This window comes from Acinonyx jubatus, chromosome D2 (genome assembly GCF_027475565.1).
Source record: "Acinonyx jubatus isolate Ajub_Pintada_27869175 chromosome D2, VMU_Ajub_asm_v1.0, whole genome shotgun sequence".
Taxonomy (NCBI): domain Eukaryota; kingdom Metazoa; phylum Chordata; class Mammalia; order Carnivora; family Felidae; genus Acinonyx; species Acinonyx jubatus.
In genome coordinates, this window is record NC_069393.1 from 68,090,791 (window position 1) to 68,109,299 (window position 18,509).

The following is an 18,509-nucleotide window of genomic DNA, read 5'->3' on the forward strand; positions in this document are numbered from 1 at the left end:
AACTAACCAGGCAAAAAACACTGAGGCATACCTAGTCTAGTGAAGCAGCAGCTGATTCAACTAAAATAAATAAATAAATTGTTCTTCCTGTAACGTTGCTATATTACCAAAAAGGAGAACGCAAAGGAGAAAATTGGTCCATTCAAAATTATGATAGTGAAACTTGACATCAGAACACAGATATAGCTGATTTCCTGGAAAGTAATTTTTCTTCTGTCTTGACAGAAGATAGAGAGCTGGCTAGGGACAAACGGCTCATTTCCTGACCCTATAGACAGAGTTTTAAATAAAGTGCTATCCAGATAATAACGAAAATGGTCATGAAACAAATGGCTATTCGTGTGGTGACTGGAGCCGAAGAAATGAATTTTTCACGGACTCTCACAAAATGTGATTATTGCAACTGGGGTTGTCTTGAGGTGTCACAAATAACACTGAGAGGCTTAGATGTTGCTCTTCATAAACTTGCATGTATTTGCACGTTTGTGTGTGTATTATTTCCTGTACATTTGACTGGGAAGTCAAAGAGCAAACAGAGTGGGCAATCAGTGAAAATAAAAATAGCAGTTTTTGACATTTTCAGTCAGAAAACAAAAGACATCATGATTCTGGTTTTTTGGGGGATTTTTTTTTGTTTTTGTTTTTTTTACCTCTGAAGAGTGAATAATTTATTGGTAAAAGTATATTTGTTTCTAAAAGTATCTTGGGAATACAACAGTTATAATTTGAGATCTCCTTTGACATAAATTTGGAGGGCACGCTACAAGTTTATGTTGGCTGACAAAAGGCTTACAAAAAGAAATGGCGTATGTAATAGTTTTAAAACATCTTTTTCTATATGATTACCTTAAAATCAAATAATTTCCTCTCTCCCACCCGCTCCCTGTGTGTGCCTCTACTATTTTAATTTTTTTCAATTTTTTTGAATTTAAAAAATAAAAACAATGTTTCCTTCAAACAGTGAATTCTTGCTTATTCTTCCAGAATGCATGTAGTAACTTGTTAAAGCATGTAACTGGTGAGAGGCCTTTTGAAACTAATCTATAAGATACACAAACCAGGTAGTATTAAATGCTGTTGGCCTAGCAAGCACTATTCATGTGTTATTATTTATTACATGTATTTTTTGTTAGAACTACTTTGGAGCCAGTCTGGGGAGTAATTACCACCTACTATCTCTGTAACGTTTTCATTTTAAACATGGTTTTGTTGCTTTGGTAGAATGACAGGTAAAACATCTGGAAAATTTAAATGTACTATCAAAATGATCCGTAAGGGTAAGCATACCAGAAATACCAACACAAGATCTGTAAGCAATGGAAATACAAAAAAAAATTGTTTGTTTAGTAAACAAATTTTTTCTTAAAGAGGGGCGCCTGAGTGGCTCCCTCGGTTGGGCGTCCAACTTCGGCTCAGGTCATGATCTCGTGGTTTGTGAGTTCAAGCCCCGCGTCGGGCTCTCTGCTGACAGCTCAGAGCCTGGAGCCTGCTTCGGATTCTGTGTCTCCCCGTCTCTCGGCCCCTCCCCTGTTCCTGCTCTGTCTCTCTCTGTTTTTTCCAGCTGTTGCTCACAGATAGTCAGACAGCCTTGCTAGATGAGCAGAAAGCAGTGAACAAACTCCACCAGACCCCACTAGCTAAGATGGGCCTGGTCTCTATAGACATGGAAGCTGTTGTGTACCAATGGCGTCCAAGGGGGTGTGTTTTTGAGGAGTCCTTTAAGATTATTTTATTTTTGACCACAGACTGTGGGGCCTTAACTAGAGATGAATCTATAATCTCCCTTACCTCCAGTATTCTTCAAGTATCATTGCGAGGAAATTTGTCGTATATCTCACCTTATATCTCTGGGGCTTTATCCTCACTGGAGAAAGCAATCTGGTTTTGTTTGATTATTCAAAATGAAATTCCTGCATTTGCATCAAGAGGCATATGCCTCAATGGATAAGGGGTACGCTCTGTGGCCACACTGGACCTGCCACTTTCTAGCTATGAACCTTTGGCAAGAATCCACTCTCTATACCTCAGTTTCCCCCTCTATAAAAGAAGGAAGACAACAGTCCCTATCTCACAAATTGTTATGAGCATTAAATGAGTCATTACATGTAAAGTACACACAACAGTGTCTGTTACATAGTAAGGGCTCAATAAATGCAAAACTGTTTGTTGTCATCATCATCATTGCTAAAAAAAAAAAAAAAGAAAGAAAAGAAAAGAAAGAAAAAAGCCTGGGGGCAAACTCTGAAATCAACGTGGTAATTAGTAGTTATTTTAGGTCAGTGAATTTCCAATGGATATGTTTAAACTATCGTTTTTTCCACTGCCAGACCTCCCAAATAATTGTTATAAAATTAAAACATAGTAGTAATAGAAATAAAACTATGCCTGTCTCAGTGCTGGTGCTCCCGCTCTCCCCCCACCCCCCAGTCTGTGACCGTCACCAGGCAGTGCTGCTTGAACCACTCCAGAGCTCTAGGGTGCTGCTCAGAGCAGAGAGATCCTCTGCACTCAATCCTTCCCTCTCTTTGGACTATTTAGAGAAGGGAGCCTCTTGGTCGGTCCCTATGCCTCTTCTCCCCTTCTTAGGTTCTTCTAAATACTGTTGGCCAGTTTATCTTGCAGAGTGCAAAACTAGCACTGCTTCCTTTCTGCCTAGAAACCTCCTGTGGTTCCCCACTGCCCGCTGACCCATGTCCTCCTTAGTCTAACCCCGAAGGTCTTTCAGTGAACATTCCCGCTTCCTTTGCCTTTACTCCTGTTGCATAGACCTATGTCTCTACTGAAGTTAATTACCTCCCATCTCCAAAACTAGCCCTAACCGGTTATTCACCTATCCTATATCTTTGTTTTTTCTGTTACTTCTACCTGGATATCCTCCTTCTCTCACCTATTATAGTCGAGAATCTTCTGGATGAAAGTGACAGAAACCCAGATCAAGCTAGCCATAAGCCACAAAAAGGAAACATATACCACATACATCTTAATGGTTCAAGGGCAGAAGCAACTTCAAACACAGTGGAATCTAAGGTTCTGATAGCAGTATCAGGACTGGGTCTTGCTCTCTCCATCTCTCAGCCTGGCTGTCTTGTGCACGGGTCTCTCTTGTGGAGACAGTTTTTGCCAGCCCTCTCAGGGACACCCATTGAACGTAGCCATTTTCCCCCCGACTAGTTCCAATAGGAGTCATAGCATGGAGTCTTCCTGGTTCTGGTTTCACTCTGGTTGGGTAAAAATCCCATTGATCTATGATTTGTCATTTTAGACCTGGGACCTCGTGCAGGGGGTGGACACTCGGTCTGAGAATAGACAAAGCATAGTTTCCTCAGAAAAATTCAGGAACTTTTACTAGAAAGGGGAATAGAAACTGGGTAAGCAAAAACAACAGATAGTATCTTCAGAATATTCTAGATAAACTTTTATCTGTACTCTGTATCTCACCTGGAATACCGCTCTGTCCATCAAGCCTTTATCAGTCTCTCAGCCAGAAATGATCTGTCTTGGGTCTGATTCTTCACAGTCATTTCTTCCTACAAGGCATTAACATCTTCTGCTTTGCGTTGTGTCTATTGTAGTTGTATGTCTTACACCTCTTAATTTTCTTCTAGACCTTTTTTATCCCCTACTTCCTCCCTCAAAGAATTTTCTACAGCTCCCCACCACATTGTGCAACCAGCCGAAACAAATACGGGGGGAAATCCAAGTGAAAGAGAAATAAAGTGCCGCCTAAGCATAGACTTTCAACAAACTCCTGTACAGATATCCAGACAGGTAGAAAATCCTCTCTGAAAGCAAAGCAGAAAGCACTGTCAGAGGATTCACAGTGTTTTATAAGGTGAAAATAACATTTAGCTGAAGTCAGGCATAACCTTTCTTGCCACAGAGATGGGCCCTGGAAGGAATGGTTTTGGGGAGGTGGTGACAGTTCCCAGGCACATCCCCGCCTTAAAGGGAACGCAGAGTTTCTGTAGATCCGGCTCTTGCCACGGTCCTTAGGACTGGACTAGAAGCTACTTGCAGTCAGGAACCTCATCTCATTTAGCCCAGGGTCACGTTACCCTGGCATCGGCCCGATTGGTGAATAACCTTTGGAAAAAGGGCTAAGAATAGTTTCACAGTTGCTGTGTAGGTTCACGGGGGGGGGATAATTTAGTTGCAACCCTGCAGGTTTTGATCTGTTGCACTTTGGTGACCACGTAAACATGTTCATTCAGAGATAAAATAAGCCACGTCACAAGAACAATATTTCTGTCCATTATTTAATCCCAATGGGAAAGCATCTTATATTTTCCTTGGTTGTGAGCCACAATTTGACCTAATTCTTGAATTACTTTTCTTTTATGATTTTTCCTTTTTTCCCCAGGATACACGCCTTTCTTGAGCGCTATGTAGAATATGAAGGCTGCACTTCACCTTCACCATCAATGCCTTCTTTGAATGCAGCCTTGAGCTGTTAACTCGAAGCAAGGAGCCCTAGGCCTTCCTTATAAACAAGTAATGGAGCCCTCGGCCCCCCTTGTAAATGGCTATTTATTAACATATACCATCACCAAATAGCATTTTACAATTCCAGGCCCCCGCACCATTACACCACTGTCTGCTCCATTGTGAGTTGAGGGAGGCCTTTGGCCATCTGTTTCATTAAATGCCAGAGGCAGCGAACAATATCTGAACTTTATAAAGCGAGTGTCCGGGGCTTCTCCCTTCACAAATCTCCCCCTTCTGCTCGCTGCCCCTGCCGCCATCACCGCCACCACCGCCACCATATTTTTTTGTTTGAACGCTCACATTGTAAATTAGTTTATTCACACACCACTTTTAAAAGGCTCGCTGTGTTGGAAGATGGGACAAAGCCAGCTCAGTAGCAGCAGCTCATGCACAGTGCAGGTGGTCGAGCTAGCTGCTACCCAGATCAAAAGTCAAACGACTGTGAAGCTCCTTTTGAAAGTGCAGTTAGGGAGACAAGGCAAGGCTTATCTGCACAAACAAGAACGAGTTATAGATATACATCACAAATGCAGGAGGACAAAAAGGGGTTTCATAATCTTGCGGGATAAGAAAACCTTCCAATGCTGACAATTCTGAGGCCATCTCTGGAATACGCAGCTTGTTGTTGTTTTTTTCTTTCTCTCTCTCTCCCCGCCCCCCTGCTTTTTTTTTTTTTTTTTTTTTTTTTTTTGGTAAAATTAGTCTTTTATTGTGTGGTGATTGATAATTATTATTTATGCTTTGGTGCTGTTCCTAAAGTAGCTAAGAATTTTTTTAAGCCACCTTTGAGGCAGGAAATGGCTCCTTTTCATGGTTCCATTTTATTTTTCAACAACATTTAAGGACAGACTCCTATTTATACCACACAAGCAGTTTTGTCTGTTGTAAACAAAGTAAGTGGCTGGGAATTGTGCTTTCCCAGAAATGTTTTCCAGGGAAGCCATAATAAGAAACAACTGTGTACATCTTGAGACCTTGTCATCTAGGTATTAAGAAAGAATTCTTTGCTTTTAAGGGGAAAACAAAACAAAACAACAACCAAAAAAAAAAAAAAAAAAACCACTGTAAAGAAATACATTCAATATCCTAAAGTATAATTAAAACAGTTCCTAAGCTACAAAAGTTTAGGAAATACCAGCCACCTTGCTGGTATTAGTTGAGGTTGTTTTTATTTTTTATTTGTCTTTGTTTTCATTTTAAATTGTCTCTAACGTTTTTGGACAAGATAGAAGCTGAAATGAGAGGAGACATCATCATTTTTTTTTAAGCCTCAATGCCCGATTTAAAAAGCTGGTGACTTCTTTGCAAAGTTATGTAAAGAACTTTGGAACTAAAGTGTGACTATCAGTGGAGAAAATGACAGAGTGATAAATTTTACTAAAAATTTACAAAGAGGGTTGAAGAGGCTTTGGAATTTATTTAACAACAGCACTCTTGTCTCCTGTGAAATTACATTTTACCTAGAAAAAAGCAAATCTGCTTTCCACTTCCAATGCCTTAATGATTTTATGATGAAGAAGAAAAAACTATCCGCCTTTTAATTCCCAAATCAGCCAAAGGCGTCTGAATTTGGGTCCTCGAGTACTCTTCATGAAATCATACCGTCTGTCTCAAGCCCCAGGGCAACAGCCCCTGTCCTGGGGTGGACTTCACAGTGTCTCTGAACCACCAGAATTCTCTTGAAAATGTTTGCATATGCATGTGTATGTATCTTTCTGGGAATTTTCCACAAAACTTCCAGGAATCCACAACCAATTCCAAAGAACTGAGAAATGATACATGGTAATAGAACTGTGTACAATTCCCTCACTAAATTCCACTTACTTACTTTTCTGTTCTCACATATTTGAAATGTGTTGACCTACCAGATGTGCTTATTTTGAATTTTCCGCAAAATTTAACAAGAAACTTTATAGAATGTCTTCCCCGGGAAATCAGATCATGTATCAAAAATATGTCCTTAAAGATAGTCACAGCAAATAAAGTTTATATATGGCCTTATGATTCATAAGGCCCATTCACAAACACTATTTCATGTAATGTAATCTCGGAAAGAACTCTGTGGATTGGTATTGTCACTGTTATCCTTATGTTACAGATAATTGACTCCTGCCATAGTTGAGTCTTTCCCAAGGTCATTCCACCCAGATGGGGCAGAACTTGGTCCCATATCCTGGTTTTAGTCACAGAAGCCATGTTCTTAGCAGCATTTTAGCAGTGACAGCAACGGAACATCTTCAAAAGCAAATATTTAATGTTTACCGTGTAAAGGGAATATGTTAACACTGGAGATTCAACAGACTCAGAACTCTAGTCGCAGGGAGTTCAGTATCTTTTAGAAACAACAATACATAGTAACTTGTGCTGTATGGTAACTGAGAGGTAAATGTAGTAGGTGGTGACAGAAAGGAGAAATCCCTGGGAGGCTTTATAGAGGAGGTGGCAGGTGTCTGGGTCTGAAAATTACTACCTGATTCTCAACCCACATGTGGGGTTTGCTGTTTCCCTTTCCATGGCAGCTCTAAGGTTGTAACTCCCAGCAACAGAGTTAGAATGTTCTGGGCTGGTGTTCGGCTACCAGCATGTTCAGGGCACGTGGGAAGTTAACCAACAACCTGTAACTGTGCTCTTTGATAAAGTAATTATGATCCAAAGATGTAGTGAGAATTGTTTTTAGTTGCAGTGAAGTTTAAGATTTTCTTCAAGCAGCTAAGGTGAGCTTGAAATCACCTAAACAATCCTGTTTCTAGACACTCGTGAAAAACCTCTTCACATGTGACACCCCAGTTTTAGAAAGATATTGAAGATTTTCATGCACTTGGCTAAAATCACATATTTATAAAATTTTACAACCTTTGAAATTCCACGAGCAGATGCAAAGACTGTTGGCAGAGTGCAATGACTATTTTATTTGGTATATTAATTATTTGATAAAATAATAAAGCATGTCACTTTAAAATGCTGACTTTTTTCATATATTCCAATTAAATCTTTCTCATCAAATGGGCTTCTAGAAATTTAGTTAGTAGGAAACTTGCACAGCCAATAAAGAAAAGCATTCATTCTCCGTTCTGTATACATGATCTGAAACCATAGCCTGTTAGGTCTTTTAATCTGTTTGTTCAAGGCCAAGCTATTTATATGGATAATTTTTAAAGCTTCTGTATAAAGGAAAAAAAGAACATTTTATTTATTCACTGAGGTTTTTATGTGCCTTGAAATTGCATAGATAAAGTATTTTCAAGCTCATGGATGTGGAAGAGATAAAAGGTCTCTTATTTTAGAAGGCTTTATGTAAGCTTTTCAAATGTACAGTTTTCTCATGGCTAGAATTTTTTAAATAATACATTATTTCACTACTATAATTGGAGTTTGATGTGGGCATCTTTTTCTTTCCCTGAGTTACATGTTAAATTATGTGTCTAGATCGTCTTTATTAAATTTTACCTTCTGGGTTTTAATAGTTCTCTTATTGGAGAAAATAATTTACTGATCTTCATTTTTAGTATTGGGCAGCTATTTAATATGACTAGGAGTGGAAAACCCAAAAGTCAGATTTCACAAAGAGTGAAAGGTATAACTTGGTTTTGCAATGCGTTGGTATGAAGATGAAAAATTATTTACCTCTTCCTCCTGAAGAACTTTTGCTAAGCCTGGTAGACTATGAAAAGGAGAAGGAGGGGGGAAAAAAGGCATTTTTAAACTCTGGGGCAACTGGATTCAGACCAGATTCTGGGTGAACATTAGCTGCTGTTAGCTCTGCCAGGTCAGGGCCAAGAAACAGCTTTCCCTGGCTGGAGCATTCCCAAGCTATCACGGCCATCAGACAGGTGGGGAATAAATATTGTAGAATGGTGGGACATTTGAAGAGCAAGCTTCCGATCCCCAGGACTCAATTTGGACAGGCTTCAATTGGAGCAAACAGGTGTTCCTGGGAGGAACTGTCCTCAGGTGGCTGGGGGGGTGCCATTCTTTCACATACATAAAAAGTTCCCCTTCCTTCTGCCTGCAGGAAAATTAGAATTAGCTACAGCTTTTTCTTTTGAAATGGAAAAAGAGAAATAAAAATATGGCACCAGGTTTTGGCTCCAACTGGATTTCCATGGAGCATGTAATCTATCATGAATGAATGAGTGTTCCTGAAGCAAAGCATCCTTGTAGTTTTCAACATTGGAGATACTGTAAAAACTGAATGAATGTAAAGAATCTTTTTTTTTTTTTTACCAAAGGCTGTGTCTATAAAGTGGAATCGGCTTTTCTTCTTTCATGCGTTTTTTCATCACCAAATATTCATGAGCATTCTATCCATAGAGTATAAGCCAAGGGCTTAGCCTAAGCTGTAGTAACGGTCATTGGTTGGTACGTGAAAGTGAACCTAAGTGGTCTTTGGGAAACTGTGGCTGGAAAGTGGTTGCTGGCCTCAGAGCTTTCTTTTCTGTAATGCCGCCACACTGAGGATGTAGCTAACGTATTTTATTTGGGGCACTCCTTTTATTTTTTTTAAGTTTATTATGTATTTTGAGAGAGAGAGAGAGAACACAGGCACAAGCAGGAGAGGGACAGAGACAGAAGGTGAGAGAGAATCCCAAGCAGGCTCTGCACTGTCATCACAGAGCCAATCCAAAGCCCTCACCAATCCCTAACTCACAAACCCTCAGGTCATGACCAGAGCCAAAATCAAGAGTCAGATGCCTAACCTACTGAGCCACCCAGGCGCCCCCGGGGCACTCTTTTTAAATTACATTCTTGCTGTAAAACACAAACTAGTAATAATAAAGGTGATTTTTTTAAATAAAAAATCATTTTTAGCCCCCCACCTTGAAACAAACTACCTTCTTTGATGCAGATGTTCCCTGGCAGTTTTTCAGTCATGATCTATGTATAATATTCTATGCTTTTCTCACTTGATATTATATCTTACACATATTTCTGTTTCCACATTGTCTTTACATATTTATATTTTTTCCTAATTAAATAAAGGATTTTCTAGTAATAAAAGTTTTTTTTAAAGCCCCTTATTTTGTAGAGAAAGAAATTTATCAAGAAATAGGGAGAAAGTCATCCATGATCACACTGGTGAAAACATAGGAACTCTAAGGTTTTGGCATATTTCATTCCAAGCTTTTTCTATGTATTTTCCTGTGTATTTTATTTCTGTAATTGAGGTCATACAACATTCACAATTTTATATCTCACTCTATACATTAAGATTATATTAAAAGCATTTTCCCATGCCATAAAAAACTCTGTAATCCTTATTTATTTTATTTTTTTTAAATTTTTTAACATTTATTTATTTTTAATTTTTTTTTTTTTAGTCTTATTTTTGAGAGAGAGCGAGAGAGTGTGAGCAGGGGAGGAGCAGAGAGAGAGGGAGACACAGGATCCAAAGCAGGCTCCAGCCTCTGAGCTGTCAGCACAGAGCCCGACGCGGGGCTTGAACTCACGAACTGTGAGATCATGACCTGAGCTGAAGTCAGACACTTAACCGACTGAGCCACCCAGGCGCCCCACGTTTATTTATTTTTGAGACAGAGAGGGACAGAGCATGAACGGGGGAGGGTCAGAGAGAGAGACACACACAGAATCTGAAACAGGCTCCAGTCTCTGAGCAGTCAGCACAGAGCCCGACACGGGGCTCAAACTCACGGACCGCAAGATCGTGACCTGAGCTGAAGTTGGACGCTTAACCGACTGAGCCACCCAGGCGCCCCTCTGTAATCCTTATTTATAACAGTGGTATAATATTCTCTCACAGGATTATTTCCTTGACGTTAAACATGGAGGTTTTTTCTTTTCTTTTTTTTTAAGGTTTTCAAACTTTTTTTTTCAAGTTTATTCATTTATTTTGAGAGAGTGAGAGAGTTGGGGAGGGGCAGAGAGGGAGGGAGAGAGAGATTCCCAAGCAGGCTCTGCGCTGTCAGTGCAAAGCCCGATGTGAAGCTCAAATGCAGAGACCATGAGATGAACCTGAGCTGAAAGCAAGAGTTGGACACTTAACCGACTGAGCCACCCAGGCGCCCCAAACATGGAGGTGTTTTCCGACTCCTGCTATACACTGATGCTATGTGTCTGCATTCATAGAGTGTATTAATTTCTTGGGGTGGCATCCTTGAAGAGAATCAGTGTTTATCTCATTTGTGACTTTGCCACCCTTGATCTAATTTTGTAGTCAGCGGGGATATTTCTTCAAGTAACTTTTTCAGGATAAGTATATGATTCGGATGTATATGAAGAATCACGTTCTTCCTCTGAACCTTAAGGTCTCATTTCCTTTCCCTTGTTTTATAGGATCTTTTTTTCCATTGTCCCCGTGTTGTTGTGAGTTTTTGTGTGGTTTGGTTACTTTTTAAAACCAACCCTCTCTTGGATCTGCAAGTGGATGGCAGCTTTATATGCTCAGCTCTGTCTAAAGATAGTCCTTTTTGTCGGGACTGTCTTTATGAGAATGAAATGGGAATTCTTCTTTCCCCAACTCCATGACTCTGGGATGAAAAAATGTCTAGTGTGTGGATGCTCAACTGTGATCTCCTCCGCCACCAGATATAGGCACACTGTACTTAGGAAGGCCACACTTCCCAGGGTTCAGCACCTTACACCATACCTTTCCTACTGCCATTCAATGTTGATTTATTGTTTCCCTGGGAACTCTAGTTTCTTACTGGCTGTAGAAGAGAAACAAGGTGCGGAACATGGAGGAAGAGGAATGAATACAACAGCGCAAATACCTCCTAAATCGCAGCATCCACTCATGAGAGAGACAGCTGCTCAGTTTCTACTTGTTACAGACGTTGCATTTTTAACCTAGTAGCAGACTTTGTGGAGGGTGGACTACTGCTTACATTTTTCAGCCCAATTCATTTTTTTTTTTAATAGTGGTAGAAAAATCCTTCCAGGTGCTGGCAATTTGTGATGTCAGTTTTGGTGTTGTAAATTATCATCGTGTATTTTTCCATCCCAATTTAATGGGTCCTTTGATAGATGCAACATCAGGAGCCATCAACCAGGCACCATTTTAAACTGGAAACTGTGAGTGATCTTTAAAATTGCCCTAGATAAGGGGACCATACAAACCATTTCTGTAGCTCAACCCTTGGGCCTGTATGCCTGGGTGGTCTTGTTTTAACTGTTGCTATTTAATTATTGATGATTTACTACATAAGGCGTGGAAGCCTTAGGGAAAATGAAATCCCACGTGCCAGTTTCTTTAGATGAATCTTCTTTGAGGTTTAAGTGTCCCTCTCGGTAATATAGTGAGGCATGATTTAGGGGGTCATTCCAAATACTGCCTGGGAAAAGTCCACCGTGGCATCTCTAGTCACTGATGGCGTCTACTGATGCATCCTGAAGACAAGGCCTGTTTGCCTGTGCTGGCCATCATGACAGCCTCACACAAGCCTGTCTACTGTAAGCCAGGCATCCTCACACATGTCCTTACTCCTCATTTCCTTTCTCTGTCCCTCTTGGGGAAAACTCGAATCTCCAGCGATAAAGACTACTTACCTACAGGAACCGATTCCCCCTATTAATGCTCCTATCCTGGGAACCATTTATTAGGAAAATGGTAATTCACTCCACAAATATGTGAAAAGAGGTTTCCTGGGTATGTAAGGATGTATTAAGATGACTCTTGCCTTCAGAAAACCCACACCCTAGTCAGAAAGAGATAAGGAGGGCAGAAGAAGGGCTAACTCAAGATGTTTGGTGATCACGGACCTCAGTGCACAGTTCCTGGAGTCTGGAGATCACCGGCAGCTTGGAGTAATCCGGGTGAGTTTCATGGATGGCATGGCATTTGTAATGGCCCTTGAAGGAAGGGTAACATTTGCCCCGGCAAAGTTAAAAGGGATTCCAGGCTAAGGAAACAGCACGAACAGGGAGGTAGCATCTTGCAAGGCAGGTATGGCAGATAATTCAAATCAGCTCTATATTGTCAACTTTATGACTTTTGCCTTTCATTTTCTGATGTTCCCCTTTCAACAGTAGAATGTGGGTCATCTCACAACATGTTCACAGTTGTGCCCAACTGTCATCTGCTTCCCATTTTTACCCTCCCCTCCACTGAGGAGATAAAAGCTTGGCAAAATCACAATGGCCTAAAAACCTACGGTGCACCTTTTTCACCATCATTATTCCTTATTGAACACCTACTATGTGCTCTAGGCAGAATGAACCTTCTTAAAAGACCACATTCTTCCCTAGTTGTCATGTAGCCCATTAATAAGTTTTGTCTCATGGGTTATTTCCTCCTGAACATGCCTACTTCCCGTGTTTTCCTAAGGATTTGGAAAGGTGTTACAAGTACAGGTGGCTATGTGTGTAGGCAGAATAGACCTCCACCAAAAGGTAGGCTTTTTCTTTAGGAGTCCCATGCCATCAAAAATGCCATCCGGAGCCAGTGCCCCCAAATCCTCCCTATGGAGCGTGTTCTCTTAACCATTAGACTTGGTTGTCTCTTTAGAGGCTTTGTGGGCACCATTGTAACCTGTTCTCTCAGCTCTGCATGTGACATAATCAGATTCTTCCCTAGAAGTAGGTCAATACAGGAGCAGAGCAGAGGCAGATCCTGGAGGATCTTAGGAGGTCACATGTCAGAGTCTGGAAGGGCTGAAATCAGACTTAACAACATTGACTGCAACTGGCCTGGCCATGATACTACCTTTTTTTTTGTTTGTCCGCTTGCTTATTTGCTTTCAAAGCAACAATTTTGCTTTAATAGGACTTGAAATTTTTAATCCAGTTTTTGCTTGGGGGGAAAAGGTATTAACCACGTGTCTTGTCAAGATATCATTGAAAAAAATTTTCCAAGTCAAAGTCATCTCCGGAGCTGGGGTTCTTTCTAGGTACACAGCTGCTTTATTAATCAGTTCTCTGGATTTTATTATTTCCACTTGCAAATGGGGATCCTTAGCGGACAGCCTTGAAAGAAGTGGCTGTCCTCATCAACATGACTAAAGGGTGGATAAAATACTTGCATGTGACTGGTATGTTTCTACTACCAAAATCCCTCGGCCTTCAAATTTATAAGGAGAAAGAATTGGGAACAGTCAACAGAGACATTAATTCACGGGTGACAGGTCAGCACACCGTGCTGGCTGTGATCCAGTCTGGGTGATTTCTTTTTCTTCTTCTGATGTGGGTTTATTACACAGATAGTATTATCAAAGCATAAGAAAAAAATATTTTTTAAGTTTATTTATTTATTTTGACAGAGAGAGAGAGAGAGAGAGAGAGAGAAAACGTGCATGTGTGCACGAGCGTCACGCAATCAGGGGAGGGACAGAGAGAGGGAGAGAGAATCTTAAGCAGGTTCCATTCAGCGCAGAGCTGAATGTGGGGTTCTGTCTCATGGCCAAGAGATCATGACCTGAGCCAAGATTAAGAGTTGGACGCTTAACCACCTGAGCCGCCCAGGAGCCCCAAAAGAAAGCAACAATTTTAAAAAGAAAAGGGAGAAAAATCACTAATAACCCAATACACCCACAATGATCTTTTCTTCCTTTTTTTGTTTTAGTATTTATTCATATGTTAACATTTTCCTTTATGTGGCATTAATACAAATTTTAAGTTCCTCTGCCTTTTTTCTTTGTAACTTAACATGATAGCTTGGGTTACTGTAGTCAATTGGATATTATTGTCACCTTCTCGTTTTTAATCAAGTTATTAGGACATTCACAGAGGTTCAGGAAAGCCCAGCTGCATAGGGTTGGCATTCACTAGTTTTTCAGAAAACAGAAGGGCTCACTCTACTGTGTCTTAGAGTTCCTCAGCCTGATATTTAAGAGCACTATGAGTTTGATAATTGTGTATGATCGTCGCATATAACTTCTATACTATCCACACAGACCTCTTGTGTATATTCATTTAAAGGTGTTTCATGATAATATTGTGACAAAGCATATGTATAAACAAACAGGCTGGCCACTCTCTGGTAGAGATGAATGTGGAGGGTTCCAGAAATAGCCTCCTTTTCCCAAAGCATTCTGTAACTATCTAAAAGGAAAGAACATTCAGCTTAGGGTTCCAGGCATCGTCTTTGTCAAATGCTCGTACCTACGTGGTGAATTAATCAGTGTTGATCGTGGCACCTACTTGGTGATGTGTTAGCCAGGTTTTGTCTCTGCCTTGCACAGAGCACTGAGGAACAGTCTTTGAGTCAAAGAGGTTGGGAGGAGGGCTGAAGGGCTGAAAGGCAGGGTGGTTTTAGAGGTGCCCAGAAGGAGATGGGAGCTGGGTGCCGTGGTAGGAGGTGCTGAACAGCCAGGGGGCAGCATGGAAGCGTTTTGCACCTGATGGAGGAGGAGAAATGGAGGAAGGGGATGAACACAAGCTTCACCATTTTTCCTGAGCCCAGCCTTGGGGAGGATGATGGATGACTTCTTGTCATCTGTTGTGTTTCCTCAGGAATCTAAAACGGAATCTCTCTACTGAGACCAGAGGTTGAAAACCGCAAGCTATGGGCCATAAGTGACGTGCAGAACTTTTTTCCTTTGCTTTTTTTTTCTTTTTTTTTGGTTGGCAGTTTTGTTTTTTAAATTGAGGTATTAGGTATTACTTACATACAGTAGAAATCACACCTTTTAAGTATAGAATTTGAGGAGTTCAGGTCATGGTATGCAGTTGTGTAACCCACACAACACATCAGGACACAGCAGTGCTCTTCCTCTAGAAAGTTCCTTCCGGGCCCTTAGCTCTCAGTTCCCCTCTCTCTCACCCATCACGGGCAGCCACTGATCTGCTTTCTGACACTAGAGTTTGGCCTTCTCTAGAATTTTATGTAAATGGAATTATGCGGTATTTTGTCTTTTGTGTATAACTTCTTCCACCTAGCATAGAGCTTTTGAAATTCACCTGTCATTGTGTGTGTGTTAGTATTTCATTTCTTTTAATTGCCGAGTATATACCACAGTAGGGATTCAGCATAATTTATCTATCCGCTCACCAGTTTATGAAGGCGTAAGCTGCTCCCAGGTTGGAACACATATAAATATGGCACTATGAACGTTTGTGTACATATCTTCTTGTGGGCAGAGGTTTTTATTTCTCTTGGGTAAATACCTATGGGTAGGATTGCTGGGTCATATGGTGAGTATATGTTTAATTTTATAAGAACCCTTTCCAAACCCTTTCCAAAGTGGCTGACCCATTTTGCATCCCCATAGCAACGTATGAGACTTCCAGTTGCTCTGTATAGTTACTCTTAAAACATTCAGAATAGCCATCAAGCAAAACGCAGAGCCCTTTAGAAGGACACATGGTCTCTGGTTCACCCCAGTGTCTGTTTGGCCCATTTTGCTCATTTATGCTGTCCTTCTTCACCCCTGCATTAGATATTATGTCCCATGATGTGTAACAGGGCATCATGGTTAAGAGCAGATTGGTGGAGAAAGGCAAATCTGGGTTGGAATCTGTGTCTCGCCACTTATAAGCTGTCACTTTGGACAGTTTGCTTAACTTTTGCACCATGAATTTCTACATCTGTAAAGTGCTAAGGATATCTTATTCGGTGATTTGTTATAAAAATAAAATAATAGAGAGACACCTGGCTGGCTAAGTCAGTAGAGCATCCAACTCCTGATCTCAGGGTCATGAGTTCGAGCCCCACGTTGGGTGTAGAGATTACTTAAAACTAACATAGAGCATGCTAAGCACCTGGCACAGGGCCGGGTCCATAGAAATTGTGCAATAGACATTACACATTTTGCATTTATCAGTATCATGGGATAGTCCAGTGATTCTCACTTATATGTATGTTTGTGTGTACATCAGAATGTAACCTGCACAGGTATTTAGAAAACATAGAAACTTGTGCCCCTACTCCCAGATCTTCTACAGAATCACATTCTCCTGGGCTGGACCTGAGCATGTGCGTGGTTTACAAGTTCTGCAGATGATTGGGATGAGCATCCCTGGCCAACAACCATTGGTTGACCAGGAAGATGGTAACAAAGAGCCCCGCATGCTAAGCTTAGTTTTATGACTAACTAGCCATGTGTCCTTGAGCAAATCCCTTAACCTCTCTGAGAGAGCAAGTTTAGCTTAGATCTGACTCTAGCAAATTTGGTCTTTCATGATTACTAGGTTTTTCATGGTTGTCATTGGCTACAGTTGGAGACAGATGAGTTGGAGGTGGTTGAAGGCTATGCCTGCTTCCCAAGTAATATGTCAAAATGAAAGCAAACCCCAGACTGAAATCTGCCACATCTAGAAACACGTGTTCACAAACAGGAGCACAAACAGCCATCCATCTTGTCCTCTGGATGAAATGAGTCCCTGTCCTCTGTCCTGATGGGAGAGGGCATGAACAGCAGTTTGCCTGAAAAGATCACTAGAGGCAGATGTGAGAATATTCTAGCAAAGGACTTGGCTAACCTTCTAGTCAGAGTCCGGTGAGAGACTCCTCTGAGTGATGGATAGAGCACTGAGAATCCTGAGTGGAAGACACCATTCCAGGGTCACTAGATTCCGATGCCCTTTCCCTGCACCCTGTGGGAGTGCCAAGGACAATACCTCTAGCCAGTGCACAGAGCTTCAGTGCCATTTCTAATGCCCTCATTAATAATTATTCGTTATGCTAATTAAGAGTAACTAATTAATAAGATAAAGAGAGCTGCCACACTTGTAGTAGCTGCCTCTGGAATATGGCTTTTCGTTAGTCTTTTAAATGTGAACTCAACACCCTGAAGTGTGTATTCCCATTAGGCCCCTTCAATTATAAACTCACTACCCAAGGGCATGGATTAAGACTAACTAATATACACATATCTGTCACACTATCTGTACAGAAGTATTTTATAGTTAATTACAGATAATGTAACAGATGATGCCTGAGGTTCCATCCAAACCTAGGATTCCACCATTCTACATAGCAGGGTCCCAATACTGTTTTCAGCATAACTTCTCATCCTTGGTCTCCTCTTTCTGGAAACCCCTCTGAATCCCCCAGCCCATGTTAGTGCCCTTCCCTTCCCCGGGCTTTCCTAGAAGTCTGTGCCTCTTTCATGGCATCTTATTTTGAGCCAGGGAACATACAAAGAGGAGTCCAACCCTTGGAAAACGGCATCCTTTTGGACTTAGCCACACCGATCTGCCTTATTTCCCAAACTTCAGGGGTTTGAGTAATACCATCACACTTTTGGTCCTGGCTCCACCTGCCTAACACCGCTACCACTCTTTCTCTTCAAATTGGCACACTCTTGCTTAAATACCTCTCACTTCATTTCACAGAGAATTATCCATGTGATCATGATTCGAATGTCCCAGTTATGTGTTGTTTTACCTATTAAGTGCTATAACTATCCCAAATAAATTGTCGCGTGCTTATGAATATTTAAAATAAAAGGTAATCGTCTCTGTCCTGCCTAAAATGAGCTTCTCGAGTCTCCGGCGGTCTGCACATAGTGCCGTGAGACCCTTGCTGTGTTTCACTCGTCAGTCCCCGCCCATCCCCTCCACTTGACCGTGTGTCCCTGGGGAGAGGACTGGCTTTCATCTCTGTGTCACCACGTCAGTAAGCCTGGTGCATAATACGCACTCAATAAATGTTTGATGAAGAAATGTTTCTCTCTCTATCACTAGCGAAATACCATTAGCAAATAGAAATATTTTCTGTTTTCTCTCACTTTGATTCCCAACCTCTGCTAACTTCAGGGCTCAAACATGGGACCAAAACATAACAAGTCCCAAAACACGTATAAGTGAAGTGACACCTGTCTTCCTGCCCTCCTGAAACCTTTTTTTTTTTTTCCTTTTAAGGGACAGGAGCATCATCCATTCAGTTTCCCTAAAGCTGAAGAGAATTTAAAACTGTAGGCAATTTTAATGTTAAGTAGTTTAAAATTATAGATGTTTTGTTTGTTTGTTTGTTTTTTAATAAAAACTTACCTGACACGGGCCCAAGGCACCAATACAAGGGAATAGCTAAAGAACGTTAAGAGGGTTTTCCTCTTCTTTTTCCTTTCTTTTCTTTTTTCTTTCTTTATTTTTTAAGCAGTGATCAAATTATCATCTCAGCTTCCCAGAGG

At 40.9% G+C, this 18,509-nt stretch overlaps 1 protein-coding gene across 9 annotated transcripts in view; it reads left to right on the forward strand.

Annotated features, from left to right (window-relative positions):
- Window positions 1–18,509, forward strand: part of VTI1A (vesicle transport through interaction with t-SNAREs 1A) — a 348,766-nt gene that overhangs the window by 211,140 nt on the left and 119,117 nt on the right. The gene's annotated exons all lie outside the window — the stretch shown is intronic.